Source organism: Pristiophorus japonicus, chromosome 10 (genome assembly GCF_044704955.1).
Source record: "Pristiophorus japonicus isolate sPriJap1 chromosome 10, sPriJap1.hap1, whole genome shotgun sequence".
Taxonomy (NCBI): Eukaryota; Metazoa; Chordata; class Chondrichthyes; family Pristiophoridae; genus Pristiophorus; species Pristiophorus japonicus.
This window is the reverse complement of record NC_091986.1, coordinates 41,609,243-41,626,944: the sequence shown is the minus strand read 5'-3', so window position 1 is coordinate 41,626,944 and position 17,702 is coordinate 41,609,243. Positions and strand designations below refer to the sequence as shown.

Here is a 17,702-nt window from a genome sequence, read left to right as displayed (position 1 = left end):
TCTGTGGGAATCGGACACGAGTCTGTGGGAAGTGGACACGAGTCTGTGGGAACGGGACACGAGTCTGTGGGAACCGGACTCGAGTCTGTGGGAACCGGACACGAGTCTGTGGGAACCGGACACGAGTCTGTGGGAACCGGGCACGAGTCTGTGGGAACCGGACACGAGTCTGTGGGAACAGGAAACGAGTCTGTGGGAACCGGACACGAGTCTGTGGGAACCGGGCACGAGTCTGTGGGAACCGGGCACGAATCTGTGGGAACCGGGCACGAGTCTGTGGGAAGTGGACACGAGTCTGTGGGAAACGGGCACGAGTCTGTGGGAACGGGACACGAGTCTGTAGGAACCGGACTCGAGTCTGTGGGAACCGGACACGAGTCTGTGGGAACCGGACACGAGTCTGTGGGAACCGGACACGAGTCTGTGGGTACCGGGCACGAGTCTGTGGGAACCGGGCACGAGTCTGTGAGAACCGGGCACGAGTCTGTGGGAACCGGGCACGTGTCTGTGGGAACCGGGCACGTGTCTCCCGGAACCGGGCACGAGTCTGTGGGAACCGGGCACGAGTCTGTGGGAACCGGGCACGAGTCTGTGGGAACCGGGCACGAGTCTGTGGGAACCGGGCACGAGTCAGTGGGAACCGGGCACGAGTCCGTGGGAACCGGGCACGAGTCCGTTGGAACCGGACACGAGTCTGTGGGAACCGGACACGAGTCTGTGGGAACCGGGCACGAGTCTGTGGGAAATGGGCACGAGTCTGTGGGAACCGGGCACGAGTCTGTGGGAACCGGACACGAGTCTGTGGGAATCGGACACGAGTCTGTGGGAACCGGACACGAGTCTGTGCGAACCGGACACGAGTCTGTGGGAACCGGGCACGAGTCTGTGGGAACCGGACACGAGTCTGTGGGAATCGGGCACGAGTCTGTGGGAACCGGGCACGAGTCTGTGGGAACCGGACACGAGTCTGTGGGAACCGGGCACCAGTCTGTGGGAACCGGACACGAGTCTGTGGGAATCGGGCACGAGTCTGTGGGAACCGGGCACGAGTCTGTGGGAACCGGGCACGAGTCTGTGGGAACCGGGCACCAATCTGTGGGAACCGGGCATGAGTCTCCCGGAACCGGACACGAGTCTGTGGGAACCGGACACGAGTCTTTGGGAGCCGGACACGAGTCTGTGGGAACCGGATACGAGTCTGTGGGAACCGGGCACGAGTCTGTGGGAACCGGGCACGAGTCTGTGGGAACCGGACACGAGTCTGTGGGAACCGGACACGAGTCTGTGGGAACCGGGCACGAGTCTGTGGGAACCGGACACGAGTCTGTGGGAACAGGAAACGAGTCTGTGGGAACCGGACACGAGTCTGTGGGAACCGGGCACGAGTCTGTGGGAACCGGGCACGAGTCTGTGGGAACCGGGCACGAGTCTGTGGGAACCGGGCACGAGTCTGTGGGAACCGGGCACGAGTCTGTGGGAACCGGACACGAGTCTGTGGGAACCGGGCACGAGTCTGTGGGAATCGAGCACGAGTCTGTGGGAACCGGGCACGAGTCTGTGGGAACCGGACACGAGTCTGTGGGAACCGGACACGAGTCTGTGGGAATCGGGCACGAGTCTGTGGGAACCGGGCACGAGTCTGTGGGAACCGGGCACGAGTCTCCCAGAACCGGACACGAGTCTGTGGGAACCGGACACGAGTCGGTGGGAACCGGACACGACTCGGTGGGAACCGGACACGAGTCTGTGGGAACCGGGCACGAGTCTGTGGGAACCGGGCACGAGTCTGTGGGAACCGGGCACGAGTCTGTGGGAACCGGGCACGAGTCTGTGGGAACAGGAGTCGAGTCTGTGGGAACCGGACACGAGTCAGTGGGAACCGGGCACGAGTCTGTGGGAAACGGACACGAGTCTGTGGGAACCGGGCACGTGTCTGTGGGAACCGGGCACGTGTCTCCTGGAACCGGACACGAGTCTGTGGGAACCGGGCACGAGTCTGTGGGAACCGGGCACGAGTCTGTGGGAACCGGACACGAGACTGTGGGAACCGGACACGAGTCTGTGGGAACTGGGCACGAATATGTGGGAACCGGGCACGAGTCTGTGGGAACCGGACACGAGTTTGTGGGAACCGGACACGAGTCTGTGGGAATCGGGCACGAGTCTGTGGGAACCGGGCACGAGTCTGTGGGAACCGGGCACGAGTCTCCCGGAACCGGACACGAGTCTGTGGGAGCCGGACACGAGTCTTTGGGAGCCGGACACGAGTCTTTGGGAACCGGACACGAGTCGGTGGGAACCGGACAGGACTCTGTGGGAACCGGACACGACTCTGTGGGAACCGGACACGAGTCTGTGGGAACCGGGCACGAGTCTGTGGGAACCGGGCACGAGTCTGTGGGAACCGGGCACGAGTCTGTGGGAACCGGACACGAGTCTGTGGGAACAGGAGTCGAGTCTGTGGGAACAGGAGTCGAGTCTGTGGGAACCGGACACGAGTCAGTGGGAATCGGGCACGAGTCTGTGGGAACCGGACACGAGTCTGTGGGAACGGGACACGAGTCAGTGGGAACCGGTCACGAGTCTGTGGGAACCGGACACGAGTCTGTGGGAACCGGACACGAGTCTGTGGGAAGCGGACACGAGTCTGTGGGAAGCGGACACGAGTCTGTGGGAAACGGGCACGAGTCTGTGGGAACGGGACACGAGTCTGTGGGAACCGGACTCGAGTCTGTGGGAACCGGACACGAGTCTGTGGGAACCGGACACGGGTCTGTGGGAACCGGACACGAGTCTGTGGGTACCGGGCACGAGTCTGTGGGAACCGGGCACGAGTCTGTGGGAACCGGGCACGAGTCTGTGGGAACCGGGCACGTGTCTGTGGGAACCGGGCACGTGTCTCCCAGAACCGGACACGAGTCTGTGGGAACCGGGCACGAGTCTGTGGGAACCGGGCACGAGTCTGTGGGAACCGGGCACGAGTCAGTGGGAACCGGGCACGAGTCCGTGGGAACCGGGCACGAGTCCGTTGGAACCGGGCACGAGTCTGTGGGAACCGGACACGAGTCTGTGGGAACAGGACACGAGTCTGTGGGAACCGGGCACAAGTCTGTGTGAACCGGGCACGAGTCTCCCGGAACCAGACACGAGTCTGTGGGAACCGGACACGAGTCTGTGGGAACCGGACACGAGTCTCTGGGAACCGGACACGAGTCTGTGGGAACCGGGCACGAGTCTGTGGGAACCGGACACGAGTCTGTGGGAACCGGGCACGAGTCTGTGGGAACCGGGCATGAGTCTGTGGGAACCGGGCACGAGTCTGTGGGAACCGGGCACGAGTCTGTGGGAACCGGGCACGAGTCTGTGGGAACCGGGCACGAGTCTGTGGGAACCGGGCACGAGTCTGTGGGAACCGGGCACGAGTCTCCCAGAACCGGACACGAGTCTGTGGGAACCGGACACGAGTCGGTGGGAACCGGACACGACTCGGTGGGAACCGGACACGAGTCTGTGGGAACCGGGCACGAGTCTGTGGGAACCGGGCACGAGTCTGTGGGAACCGGGCACGAGTCTGTGGGAACCGGGCACGAGTCTGTGGGAACAGGAGTCGAGTCTGTGGGAACCGGACACGAGTCAGTGGGAACCGGGCACGAGTCTGTGGGAAACGGACACGAGTCTGTGGGAACCGGGCACGTGTCTGTGGGAACCGGGCACGTGTCTCCTGGAACCGGACACGAGTCTGTGGGAACCGGGCACGAGTCTGTGGGAACCGGGCACGAGTCTGTGGGAACCGGACACGAGACTGTGGGAACCGGACACGAGTCTGTGGGAACTGGGCACGAATATGTGGGAACCGGGCACGAGTCTGTGGGAACCGGACACGAGTTTGTGGGAACCGGACACGAGTCTGTGGGAATCGGGCACGAGTCTGTGGGAACCGGGCACGAGTCTGTGGGAACCGGGCACGAGTCTCCCGGAACCGGACACGAGTCTGTGGGAGCCGGACACGAGTCTTTGGGAGCCGGACACGAGTCTTTGGGAACCGGACACGAGTCGGTGGGAACCGGACACGACTCTGTGGGAACCGGACACGAGTCTGTGGGAACCGGGCACGAGTCTGTGGGAACCGGGCACGAGTCTGTGGGAACCGGGCACGAGTCTGTGGGAACCGGACACGAGTCTGTGGGAACAGGAGTCGAGTCTGTGGGAACAGGAGTCGAGTCTGTGGGAACCGGACACGAGTCAGTGGGAATCGGGCACGAGTCTGTGGGAACCGGGCACGAGTCTGTGGGAACCGGACACGAGTCTGTGGGAACCGGGCACGAGTCTGTGGGAACCGGACACGAGTCTGTGGGAACCGGGCACGAGTCTGTGGGAACCGGGCACGAGTCTGTGGGATCGGGACACGAGTCTGTGGGAACCGGGCACGAGTCTGTGGGAACCGGGCACGAGTCTGTGGGAACCGGACACGAGTCTGTGGGAACAGGAGTCGAGTCTGTGGGAACAGGAGTCGAGTCTGTGGGAACCGGACACGAGTCAGTGGGAATCGGGCACGAGTCTGTGGGAACCGGGCACGAGTCTGTGGGAACCGGACACGAGTCTGTGGGAACGGGACACGAGTCAGTGGGAACCGGTCACGAGTCTGTGGGAAACGGACACGAGTCTGTGGGAACCGGACACGAGTCTGTGGGAACCGGACACGAGTCTGTGGGAAGCAGACACGAGTCTGTGGGAAACGGGCACGAGTCTGTGGGAACGGGACACGAGTCTGTGGGAACCGGACTCGAGTCTGTGGGAACCGGACACGAGTCTGTGGGAACCGGACACGGGTCTGTGGGAACCGGACACGAGTCTGTGGGTACCGGGCACGAGTCTGTGGGAACCGGGCACGAGTCTGTGGGAACCGGGCACGAGTCTGTGGGAACCGGGCACGTGTCTGTGGGAACCGGGCACGTGTCTCCCAGAACCGGACACGAGTCTGTGGGAACCGGGCACGAGTCTGTGGGAACCGGGCACGAGTCTGTGGGAACCGGGCACGAGTCAGTGGGAACCGGGCACGAGTCCGTGGGAACCGGGCACGAGTCCGTTGGAACCGGGCACGAGTCTGTGGGAACCGGACACGAGTCTGTGGGAACAGGACACGAGTCTGTGGGAACCGGGCACAAGTCTGTGTGAACCGGGCACGAGTCTCCCGGAACCAGACACGAGTCTGTGGGAACCGGACACGAGTCTGTGGGAACCGGACACGAGTCTCTGGGAACCGGACACGAGTCTGTGGGAACCGGGCACGAGTCTGTGGGAACCGGACACGAGTCTGTGGGAACCGGGCACGAGTCTGTGGGAACCGGGCATGAGTCTGTGGGAACCGGGCACGAGTCTGTGGGAACCGGGCACGAGTCTGTGGGAACCGGGCACGAGTCTGTGGGAACCGGGCACGAGTCTGTGGGAACCGGGCACGAGTCTGTGGGATCGGGACACGAGTCTGTGGGAACCGGGCACGAGTCTGTGGGAACCGGGCACCAGTCTGTGGGAACCGGGCACGAGTCTGTGGGAACAGGAGTCGAGTCTGTGGGAACCGGACACGAGTCAGTGGGAATCGGACACGAGTCTGTGGGAACCGGGCACGAGTCTGTGGGAACAGGAGTCGAGTCTGTGGGAACCGGACACGAGTCAGTGGGAACCGGACACGAGTCTGTGGGAACCGTACACGAGTCTGTGGGAACCGGGCACGAGTCTGTGGGAACCGGGCACGAGTCTGTGGGAACCGGGCACGAGTCTGTGAGAACCGGGCATGAGTCTGTGGGAACCGGGCACGTGTCTGTGGGAACCGGGCACGTGTCTCCCGGAACCGGACACGAGTCTGTGGGAACCGGGCACGAGTCTGTGGGAACCGGGCACGAGTCTGTGGGAACCGGGCACGAGTCAGTGGGAACCGGGCACGAGTCCGTGTGAACCGGGCACGAGTCTGTGGGAACCGGACACGAGTCTGTGGGAACCGGACACGAGTCTGTGGGAAATGGGCACGAGTCTGTGGGAACCGGACACGAGTCTGTGGGAAATGGGCACGAGTCTGTGGGAACCGGGCACGAGTCTGTGGGAACCGGGCACGAGTCTGTGGGAACCGGGCACGAGTCTGTGGGAACCGGGCACCAGTCTGTGGGAACCGGACACGAGTCTGTGGGAATCGGGCACGAGTCTGTGGGAACCGGGCACGAGTCTGTGGGAACCGGGCACGAGTCTGTGGGAACCGGGCATGAGTCTCCCGGAACCGGACACGAGTCTGTGGGAACCGGACACGAGTCTTTGGGAGCCGGACACGAGTCTGTGGGAACCGGATACGAGTCTGTGGGAACCGGGCACGAGTCTGTGGGAACCGGGCACGAGTCTGTGGGAACCGGACACGAGTCTGTGGGAACCGGACACGAGTCTGTGGGAACCGGGCACGAGTCTGTGGGAACCGGACACGAGTCTGTGGGAACCGGACACGAGTCTGTGGGAACAGGAAACGAGTCTGTGGGAACCGGACACGAGTCTGTGGGAACCGGGCACGAGTCTGTGGGAACCGGGCACGAGTCTCTGGGAACCGGGCACGAGTCTGTGGGAACCGGGCACGAGTCTGTGGGAACCGGGCACGAGTCAGTGGGAACCGGGCACGAGTCTGTGGGAACCGGACACGAGTCTGTGGGAACCGGGCACGAGTCTGTGGGAATCGAGCACGAGTCTGTGGGAACCGGGCACGAGTCTGTGGGAACCGGACACGAGTCTGTGGGAACCGGACACGAGTCTGTGGGAACCGGGCACGAGTCTGTGGGAACCGGGCACGAGTCTGTGGGAACTGGACACGAGTCTGTGGGAATCGGGCACGAGTCTGTGGGAACCGGGCACGAGTCTCTGGGAACCGGGCACGAGTCTGCGGGAACCGGGCATGAGTCTCCCGGAACCGGACACGAGTCTGTGGGAACCGGACACGAGTCTTTGGGAGCCGGTCACGAGTCTGTGGGTACCGGGCACGAGTCTGTGGGAACCGGGCACGAGTCTGTGGGAACCGGGCACGTGTCTGTGGGAACCGGGCACGAGTCTGTGGGAACCGGGCACGAGTCTGTGGGAACCGGGCACGAGTCTGTGGGAACCGGACACGAGTCTGTGGGAACCGGGCACGTGTCTGTGGGAACCGGGCACGAGTCTGTGGGAACCGGGCACGAGTCTGTGGGAACCGGGCACGAGTCTGTGGGAACCGGGCACGAGTCTGTGGGAACCGGGCACGAGTCTGTGGGAACCGGGCACGAGTCTCCCGGAACCGGACACGAGTCTGTGGGAGCCGGACACGAGTCTTTGGGAGCCGGACACGAGTCTATGGGAACCGGACACGAGTCGGTGGGAACCGGACACGACTCTGTGGGAACCGGACACGACTCTGTGGGAACCGGACACGACTCTGTGGGAACCGGACACGAGTCTGTGGGAACCGGGCACGAGTCTGTGGGAACCGGGCACGAGTCTGTGGGAACCGGGCACAAGTCTGTGGGAACCGGGCACAAGTCTGTGGGAACCGGACACGAGTCTGTGGGAACAGGAGTCGAGTCTGTGGGAACCGGACACGAGTCAGTGGGAACCGGGCACGAGTCTGTGGGAACCGGACACGAGTCTGTGGGAACCGGGCACGAGTCTGTGGGAACCGGGCACAAGTCTGTGGGAACCGGGCACAAGTCTGTGGGAACCGGACACGAGTCTGTGGGAACAGGAGTCGAGTCTGTGGGAACCGGACACGAGTCTGTGGGAATCGGGCACGAGTCTGTGGGAACCGGGCACGAGTCTGTGGGAACCGGACACGAGTCTGTGGGAACGGGACACGAGTCATTGGGAACCGGTCACGAGTCTGTGGGAACCGGACACGAGTCTGTGGGAACCGGACACGAGTCTGTGGGAACCGGACACGAGTCTGTGGGAACCGGACACGAGTCTGTGGGAATCGGACACGAGTCTGTGGGAAGTGGACACGAGTCTGTGGGAACGGGACACGAGTCTGTGGGAACCGGACTCGAGTCTGTGGGAACCGGACACGAGTCTGTGGGAACCGGACACGAGTCTGTGGGAACCGGACACGAGTCTGTGGGAACCGGACACGAGTCTGTGGGAACCGGGCACGAGTCTGTGGGAACCGGGCACGAGTCTGTGGGAACCGGGCACGTGTCTGTGGGAACCGGGCACGTGTCTCCCGGAACCGGACACGAGTCTGTGGGAACCGGGCACGAGTCTGTGGGAACCGGGCACGAGTCTGTGGGAACCGGGCACGAGTCAGTGGGAACCGGGCACGAGTCCGTGGGAACCGGGCACGAGTCCGTTGGAACCGGGCACGAGTCTGTGGGAACCGGACACGAGTCTGTGGGAACAGGACACGAGTCTGTGGGAACCGGACACGAGTCTGTGGGAACCGGGCACGAGTCTGTGTGAACCGGCCACGAGTCTCCCGGAACCAGACACGAGTCTGTGGGAACCGGACACGAGTCTGTGGAAACCGGACACGAGTCTGTGGGAACCGGACACGAGTCTGTGGGAACCGGGCACGAGTCTGTGGGAACCGGACACGAGTCTGTGGGAACCGGGCACGAGTCTGTGGGAACCGGGCACGAGTCTGTGGGAACCGGGCACGAGTCTGTGGGAACCGGGCACGAGTCTGTGGGAACCGGACACGAGTCTGTGGGAACAGGACACGAGTCTGTGGGAACCGGACACGAGTCTGTGGGAACCGGGCACGAGTCTGTGTGAACCGGCCACGAGTCTCCCGGAACCAGACACGAGTCTGTGGGAACCGGACACGAGTCTGTGGAAACCGGACACGAGTCTGTGGGAATCGGGCACGAGTCTGTGGGAACGTGACACGAGTCTGTGGGAACCGGACTCGAGTCTGTGGGAACCGGACACGAGTCTGTGGGAACCGGGCACGAGTCTGTGGGAACCGGGCACGAGTCTGTGGGAACCAGGCACGAGTCTGTGGGAACCGGGCACGAGTCTGTGGGAACCGGGCACGAGTCTGTGGGAACCGGGCACGTGTCTGTGGGAACAGGAGTCGAGTCTGTGGGAACCGGACACGAGTCTGTGGGAACCGGACACGAGTCAGCGGGAACCGGGCACGAGTCTGTGGGAACCGGACACGAGTCTGTGGGAACCGGACACGAGTCTGTGGGAACCGGACACGAGTCTGTGGGAATCGGGCACGAGTCTGTGGGAACCGGGCACGAGTCTGTGGGAACGGGACACGAGTCAGTGGGAACCGGTCACGAGTCTGTGGGAACCGGACACGAGTCTGTGGGAACCGGACACGAGTCTGTGGGAACCTGACACGAGTCTGTGGGAACCGGTCACGAGTCTGTGGGAATCGGACACGAGTCTGTGGGAACCGGACACGAGTCTGTGGGAACCGGACACGAGTCTGTGGGAACCGGGCACGAGTCTGTGGGAACCGGGCACGAGTCTGTGGGAACCGGACACGAGTCTGTGGGAACCGGACACGAGTCTGTGGGAACCGGGCACGAGTCTGTGGGAACCGGGCACGAGTCTGTGGGAACTGGGCACGAGTCTGTGGGAACCGGGCACAAGTCTGTGTGAACCGGGCACGAGTCTCCCGGAACCAGACACGAGTCTGTGGGAACCGGGCACGAGTCTGTGGGAACCGGGCACGGGTTTGTGGGAACCGGGCACGAGTCTGTGGGATCGGGACACGAGTCTGTGGGAACCGGGCACCAGTCTGTGGGAACCGGGCACCAGTCTGTGGGAACCGGGCACGAGTCTGTGGGAACAGGAGTCGAGTCTGTGGGAACCGGACACGAGTCAGTGGGAATCGGACACGAGTCTGTGGGAACCGGGCACGAGTCTGTGGGAACAGGAGTCGAGTCTGTGGGAACCGGACACGAGTCAGTGGGAACCGGACACGAGTCTGTGGGAACCGTACACGAGTCTGTGGGTACCGGGCACGAGTCTGTGGGAACCGGGCACGAGTCTGTGAGAACCGGGCACGAGTCTGTGGGAACCGGGCACGTGTCTGTGGGAACCGGGCACGTGTCTCCCGGAACCGGACACGAGTCTGTGGGAACCGGGCACGAGTCTGTGGGAACCGGGCACGAGTCTGTGGGAACCGGGCACGAGTCAGTGGGAACCGGGCACGAGTCCGTGTGAACCGGGCACGAGTCTGTGGGAACCGGACACGAGTCTGTGGGAACCGGACACGAGTCTGTGGGAAATGGGCACGAGTCTGTGGGAACCGGACACGAGTCTGTGGGAAATGGGCACGAGTCTGTGGGAACCGGGCACGAGTCTGTGGGAACCGGACACGAGTCTGTGGGAATCGGACACGAGTCTGTGGGAACCGGACACGAGTCTGTGCGAACCGGACACGAGTCTGGGCGAACCGGGCACGAGTCTGTGGGAACCGGACACGAGTCTGTGGGAACCGGACACGAGTCTGTGGGAATCGGGCACGAGTCTGTGGGAACCGGGCACGAGTCTGTGGGAACCGGGCACGAGTCTGTGGGAACCGGGCACGAGTCTGTGGGAACCGGGCACCAGTCTGTGGGAACCGGACACGAGTCTGTGGGAATCGGGCACGAGTCTGTGGGAACCGGGCACGAGTCTGTGGGAACCGGGCACGAGTCTGTGGGAACCGGGCATGAGTCTCCCGGAACCGGACACGAGTCTGTGGGAACCGGACACGAGTCTTTGGGAGCCGGACACGAGTCTGTGGGAACCGGATACGAGTCTGTGGGAACCGGGCACGAGTCTGTGGGAACCGGGCACGAGTCTGTGGGAACCGGACACGAGTCTGTGGGAACCGGACACGAGTCTGTGGGAACCGGGCACGAGTCTGTGGGAACCGGACACGAGTCTGTGGGAACAGGAAACGAGTCTGTGGGAACCGGACACGAGTCTGTGGGAACCGGGCACGAGTCTGTGGGAACCGGACACGAGTCTGTGGGAACAGGACACGAGTCTGTGGGAACCGGACACGAGTCTGTGGGAACCGGGCACGAGTCTGTGGGAACCGGGCACGAGTCTGTGGGAACCGGGCACGAGTCTGTGGGATCGGGACACGAGTCTGTGGAAACCGGACACGAGTCTGTGGGAATCGGGCACGAGTCTGTGGGAACGTGACACGAGTCTGTGGGAACCGGACTCGAGTCTGTGGGAACCGGACACGAGTCTGTGGGAACCGGGCACGAGTCTGTGGGAACCGGGCACGAGTCTGTGGGAACCGGGCACGAGTCTGTGGGAACCGGGCACGAGTCTGTGGGAACCGGGCACGTGTCTGTGGGAACAGGAGTCGAGTCTGTGGGAACCGGACACGAGTCTGTGGGAACCGGACACGAGTCAGCGGGAACCGGGCACGAGTCTGTGGGAACCGGACACGAGTCTGTGGGAACCGGACACGAGTCTGTGGGAACCGGACACGAGTCTGTGGGAATCGGGCACGAGTCTGTGGGAACCGGGCACGAGTCTGTGGGAACGGGACACGAGTCAGTGGGAACCGGTCACGAGTCTGTGGGAACCGGACACGAGTCTGTGGGAACCGGACACGAGTCTGTGGGAACCTGACACGAGTCTGTGGGAACCGGTCACGAGTCTGTGGGAATCGGACACGAGTCTGTGGGAACCGGACACGAGTCTGTGGGAACCGGACACGAGTCTGTGGGAACCGGGCACGAGTCTGTGGGAACCGGGCACGAGTCTGTGGGAACCGGACACGTCTGTGGGAACCGGACACGAGTCTGTGGGAACCGGACACGAGTCTGTGGGAACCGGGCACGAGTCTGTGGGAACCGGGCACGAGTCTGTGGGAACTGGGCACGAGTCTGTGGGAACCGGGCACAAGTCTGTGTGAACCGGGCACGAGTCTCCCGGAACCAGACACGAGTCTGTGGGAACCGGACACGAGTCTGTGGGAACCGGACACGAGTCTCTGGGAACCGGACACGAGTCTGTGGGAACCGGGCACGAGTCTGTGGGAACCGGACACGAGTCTGTGGGAACCGGGCACGAGTCTGTGGGAACCGGGCATGAGTCTGTGGGAACCGGGCACGAGTCTGTGGGAACCGGGCATGAGTCTGTGGGAACCGGGCACGAGTCTGTGGGAACCGGGCACGGGTCTGTGGGAACCGGGCACGAGTCTGTGGGATCGGGACACGAGTCTGTGGGAACCGGGCACCAGTCTGTGGGAACCGGGCACCAGTCTGTGGGAACGTGACACGAGTCTGTGGGAACCGGACTCGAGTCTGTGGGAACCGGACACGAGTCTGTGGGAACCGGGCACGAGTCTGTGGGAACCGGGCACGAGTCTGTGGGAACCGGGCACGAGTCTGTGGGAACCGGGCACGAGTCTGTGGGAACCGGGCACGTGTCTGTGGGAACAGGAGTCGAGTCTGTGGGAACCGGACACGAGTCTGTGGGAACCGGACACGAGTCAGCGGGAACCGGACACGAGTCTGTGGGAACCGGACACGAGTCTGTGGGAACCGGACACGAGTCTGTGGGAATCGGGCACGAGTCTGTGGGAACCGGGCACGAGTCTGTGGGAACGGGACACGAGTCAGTGGGAACCGGTCACGAGTCTGTGGGAACCGGACACGAGTCTGTGGGAACCGGACACGAGTCTGTGGGAACCTGACACGAGTCTGTGGGAACCGGTCACGAGTCTGTGGGAATCGGACACGAGTCTGTGGGAACCGGATACGAGTCTGTGGGAACCGGACACGAGTCTGTGGGAACCGGGCACGAGTCTGTGGGAACCGGACACGTCTGTGGGAACCGGACACGAGTCTGTGGGAACCGGACACGAGTCTGTGGGAACCGGGCACGAGTCTGTGGGAACCGGGCACGAGTCTGTGGGAACTGGGCACGAGTCTGTGGGAACCGGGCACAAGTCTGTGTGAACCGGGCACGAGTCTCCCGGAACCAGACACGAGTCTGTGGGAACCGGACACGAGTCTGTGGGAACCGGACACGAGTCTGTGGGAACCGGACACGAGTCTGTGGGAACCGGGCACGAGTCTGTGGGAACCGGGCACGAGTCTGTGGGAACCGGGCATGAGTCTGTGGGAACCGGGCACGAGTCTGTGGGAACCGGGCACGAGTCTGTGGGAACCGGGCACAAGTCTGTGTGAACCGGGCACGAGTCTCCCGGAACCAGACACGAGTCTGTGGGAACCGGACACGAGTCTGTGGGAACCGGACACGAGTCTCTGGGAACCGGACACGAGTCTGTGGGAACCGGGCACGAGTCTGTGGGAACCGGACACGAGTCTGTGGGAACCGGGCACGAGTCTGTGGGAACCGGGCACGAGTCTGTGGGAACCGGGCACGAGTCTGTGGGAACCGGGCACGAGTCTGTGGGAACCGGGCACGGGTCTGTGGGAACCGGGCACGAGTCTGTGGGATCGGGACACGAGTCTGTGGGAACCGGGCACCAGTCTGTGGGAACCGGGCACCAGTCTGTGGGAACCGGGCACGAGTCTGTGGGAACAGGAGTCGAGTCTGTGGGAACCGGACACGAGTCAGTGGGAATCGGACACGAGTCTGTGGGAACCGGGCACGAGTCTGTGGGAACAGGAGTCGAGTCTGTGGGAACCGGACACGAGTCAGTGGGAACCGGGCACGAGTCTGTGGGAACAGGACACGAGTCTGTGGGAACCGGACACGAGTCTGTGGGAACCGTACACGAGTCTGTGGGTACCGGGCACGAGTCTGTGGGAACCGGGCACGAGTCTGTGAGAACCGGGCACGAGTCTGTGGGAACCGGGCACGTGTCTGTGGGAACCGGGCACGTGTCTCCCGGAACCGGACACGAGTCTGTGGGAACCGGGCACGAGTCTGTGGGAACCGGGCACGAGTCTGTGGGAACCGGGCACGAGTCAGTGGGAACCGGGCACGAGTCCGTGTGAACCAGGCACGAGTCTGTGGGAACCGGACACGAGTCTGTGGGAACCGGACACGAGTCTGTGGGAAATGGGCACGAGTCTGTGGGAACCGGACACGAGTCTGTGGGAAATGGGCACGAGTCTGTGGGAACCGGGCACGAGTCTGTGGGAACCGGACACGAGTCTGTGGGAATCGGACACGAGTCTGTGGGAACCGGACACGAGTCTGTGCGAACCGGACACGAGTCTGGGCGAACCGGGCACGAGTCTGTGGGAACCGGACACGAGTCTGTGGGAATCGGGCACGAGTCTGTGGGAACCGGGCACGAGTCTGTGGGAACCGGGCACGAGTCTGTGGGAACCGGGCACGAGTCTGTGGGAACCGGGCACCAGTCTGTGGGAACCGGACACGAGTCTGTGGGAATCGGGCACGAGTCTGTGGGAACCGGGCACGAGTCTGTGGGAACCGGGCACGAGTCTGTGGGAACCGGGCATGAGTCTCCCGGAACCGGACACGAGTCTGTGGGAACCGGACACGAGTCTTTGGGAGCCGGACACGAGTCTGTGGGAACCGGATACGAGTCTGTGGGAACCGGGCACGACTCTGTGGGAACCGGGCACGAGTCTGTGGGAACCGGACACGAGTCTGTGGGAACCGGACACGAGTCTGTGGGAACCGGGCACGTGTCTGTGGGAACCGGACACGAGTCTGTGGGAACAGGAAACGAGTCTGTGGGAACCGGACACGAGTCTGTGGGAACCGGGCACGTGTCTGTGGGAACCGGACACGAGTCTGTGGGAACCGGGCACGAGTCTGTGGGAACCGGACACGAGTCTGTGGGAACAGGACACGAGTCTGTGGGAACCGGACACGAGTCTGTGGGAACCGGGCACGAGTCTGTGGGAACCGGGCACGAGTCTGTGGGAACCGGGCACGAGTCTGTGGGAACCGGGCACGAGTCTGTGGGAACCGGGCACGAGTCTGTGGGATCGGGACACGAGTCTGTGGAAACCGGACACGAGTCTGTGGGAATCGGGCACGAGTCTGTGGGAACGTGACACGAGTCTGTGGGAACCGGACTCGAGTCTGTGGGAACCGGACACGAGTCTGTGGGAACCGGGCACGAGTCTGTGGGAACCGGGCACGAGTCTGTGGGAACCGGGCACGAGTCTGTGGGAACCGGGCACGAGTCTGTGGGAACCGGGCACGTGTCTGTGGGAACAGGAGTCGAGTCTGTGGGAACCGGACACGAGTCTGTGGGAACCGGACACGAGTCAGCGGGAACCGGGCACGAGTCTGTGGGAACCGGACACGAGTCTGTGGGAACCGGACACGAGTCTGTGGGAACCGGACACGAGTCTGTGGGAATCGGGCACGAGTCTGTGGGAACCGGGCACGAGTCTGTGGGAACGGGACACGAGTCAGTGGGAACCGGTCACGAGTCTGTGGGAACCGGACACGAGTCTGTGGGAACCGGACACGAGTCTGTGGGAACCTGACACGAGTCTGTGGGAACCGGTCACGAGTCTGTGGGAATCGGACACGAGTCTGTGGGAACCGGACACGAGTCTGTGGAAACCGGACACGAGTCTGTGGGAACCGGGCACGAGTCTGTGGGAACCGGGCACGAGTCTGTGGGAACCGGACACGTCTGTGGGAACCGGACACGAGTCTGTGGGAACCGGACACGAGTCTGTGGGAACCGGGCACGAGTCTGTGGGAACCGGGCACGAGTCTGTGGGAACTGGGCACGAGTCTGTGGGAACCGGGCACAAGTCTGTGTGAACCGGGCACGAGTCTCCCGGAACCAGACACGAGTCTGTGGGAACCGGACACGAGTCTGTGGGAACCGGACACGAGTCTCTGGGAACCGGACACGAGTCTGTGGGAACCGGACACGAGTCTGTGGGAACCGGACACGAGTCTGTGGGAACCGGGCACGAGTCTGTGGGAACCGGGCATGAGTCTGTGGGAACCGGGCACGAGTCTGTGGGAACCGGGCACGAGTCTGTGGGAACCGGGCACGAGTCTGTGGGAACCGGGCACGGGTCTGTGGGAACCGGGCACGAGTCTGTGGGATCGGGACACGAGTCTGTGGGAACCGGGCACCAGTCTGTGGGAACCGGGCACCAGTCTGTGGGAACCGGGCACGAGTCTGTGGGAACAGGAGTCGAGTCTGTGGGAACCGGACACGAGTCAGTGGGAATCGGACACGAGTCTGTGGGAACCGGGCACGAGTCTGTGGGAACAGGAGTCGAGTCTGTGGGAACCGGACACGAGTCAGTGGGAACCGGACACGAGTCTGTGGGAACCGTACACGAGTCTGTGGGTACCGGGCACGAGTCTGTGGGAACCGGGCACGAGTCTGTGAGAACCGGGCACGAGTCTGTGGGAACCGGGCACGAGTCTGTGGGAACCGGGCACGTGTCTGTGGGAACCGGGCACGTGTCTCCCGGAACCGGACACGAGTCTGTGGGAACCGGGCACGAGTCTGTGGGAACCGGGCACGAGTCTGTGGGAACCGGGCACGAGTCAGTGGGAACCGGGCACGAGTCCGTGTGAACCGGGCACGAGTCTGTGGGAACCGGACACGAGTCTGTGGGAACCGGACACGAGTCTGTGGGAAATGGGCACGAGTCTGTGGGAACCGGACACGAGTCTGTGGGAAATGGGCACGAGTCTGTGGGAACCGGGCACGAGTCTGTGGGAACCGGACACGAGTCTGTGGGAATCGGACACGAGTCTGTGGGAACCGGACACGAGTCTGTGCGAACCGGACACGAGTCTGGGCGAACCGGGCACGAGTCTGTGGGAACCGGACACGAGTCTGTGGGAACCGGACACGAGTCTGTGGGAATCGGGCACGAGTCTGTGGGAACCGGGCACGAGTCTGTGGGAACCGGGCACGAGTCTGTGGGAACCGGGCACGAGTCTGTGGGAACCGGGCACGAGTCTGTGGGAACCGGACACGAGTCTGTGGGAATCGGGCACGAGTCTGTGGGAACCGGGCACGAGTCTGTGGGAACCGGGCACGAGTCTGTGGGAACCGGGCATGAGTCTCCCGGAACCGGACACGAGTCTGTGGGAACCGGACACGAGTCTTTGGGAGCCGGACACGAGTCTGTGGGAACCGGATACGAGTCTGTGGGAACCGGGCACGAGTCTGTGGGAACCGGGCACGAGTCTGTGGGAACCGGACACGAGTCTGTGGGAACCGGACACGAGTCTGTGGGAACCGGGCACGAGTCTGTGGGAACCGGACACGAGTCTGTGGGAACAGGAAACGAGTCTGTGGGAACCGGACACGAGTCTGTGGGAACCGGGCACGAGTCTGTGGGAACCGGGCACGAGTCTCTGGGAACCGGGCACGAGTCTGTGGGAACCGGGCACGAGTCTGTGGGAACCGGGCACGAGTCAGTGGGAACCGGGCACGAGTCTGTGGGAACCGGACACGAGTCTGTGGGAACCGGGCACGAGTCTGTGGGAATCGAGCACGAGTCTGTGGGAACCGGGCACGAGTCTGTGGGAACCGGACACGAGTATGTGGGAACCGGACACGAGTCTGTGGGAACCGGGCACGAGTCTGTGGGAACCGGGCACGAGTCTGTGGGAACCGGGCACGAGTCTGTGGGAACCGGGCACCAGTCTGTGGGAACCGGACACGAGTCTGTGGGAATCGGGCACGAGTCTGTGGGAACCGGGCACGAGTCTCTGGGAACCGGGCACGAGTCTGTGGGAACCGGGCATGAGTCTCCCGGAACCGGACACGAGTCTGTGGGAACCGGACACGAGTCTTT

At 63.5% G+C, this 17,702-nt stretch overlaps 1 protein-coding gene across 2 annotated transcripts in view; it reads right to left on the bottom strand.

Annotated features, from left to right (window-relative positions):
* farp1 (FERM, RhoGEF (ARHGEF) and pleckstrin domain protein 1 (chondrocyte-derived)) overlaps positions 1–17,702 on the bottom strand; it is a 478,172-nt gene that overhangs the window by 352,632 nt on the left and 107,838 nt on the right. The window lies entirely within an intron of this gene.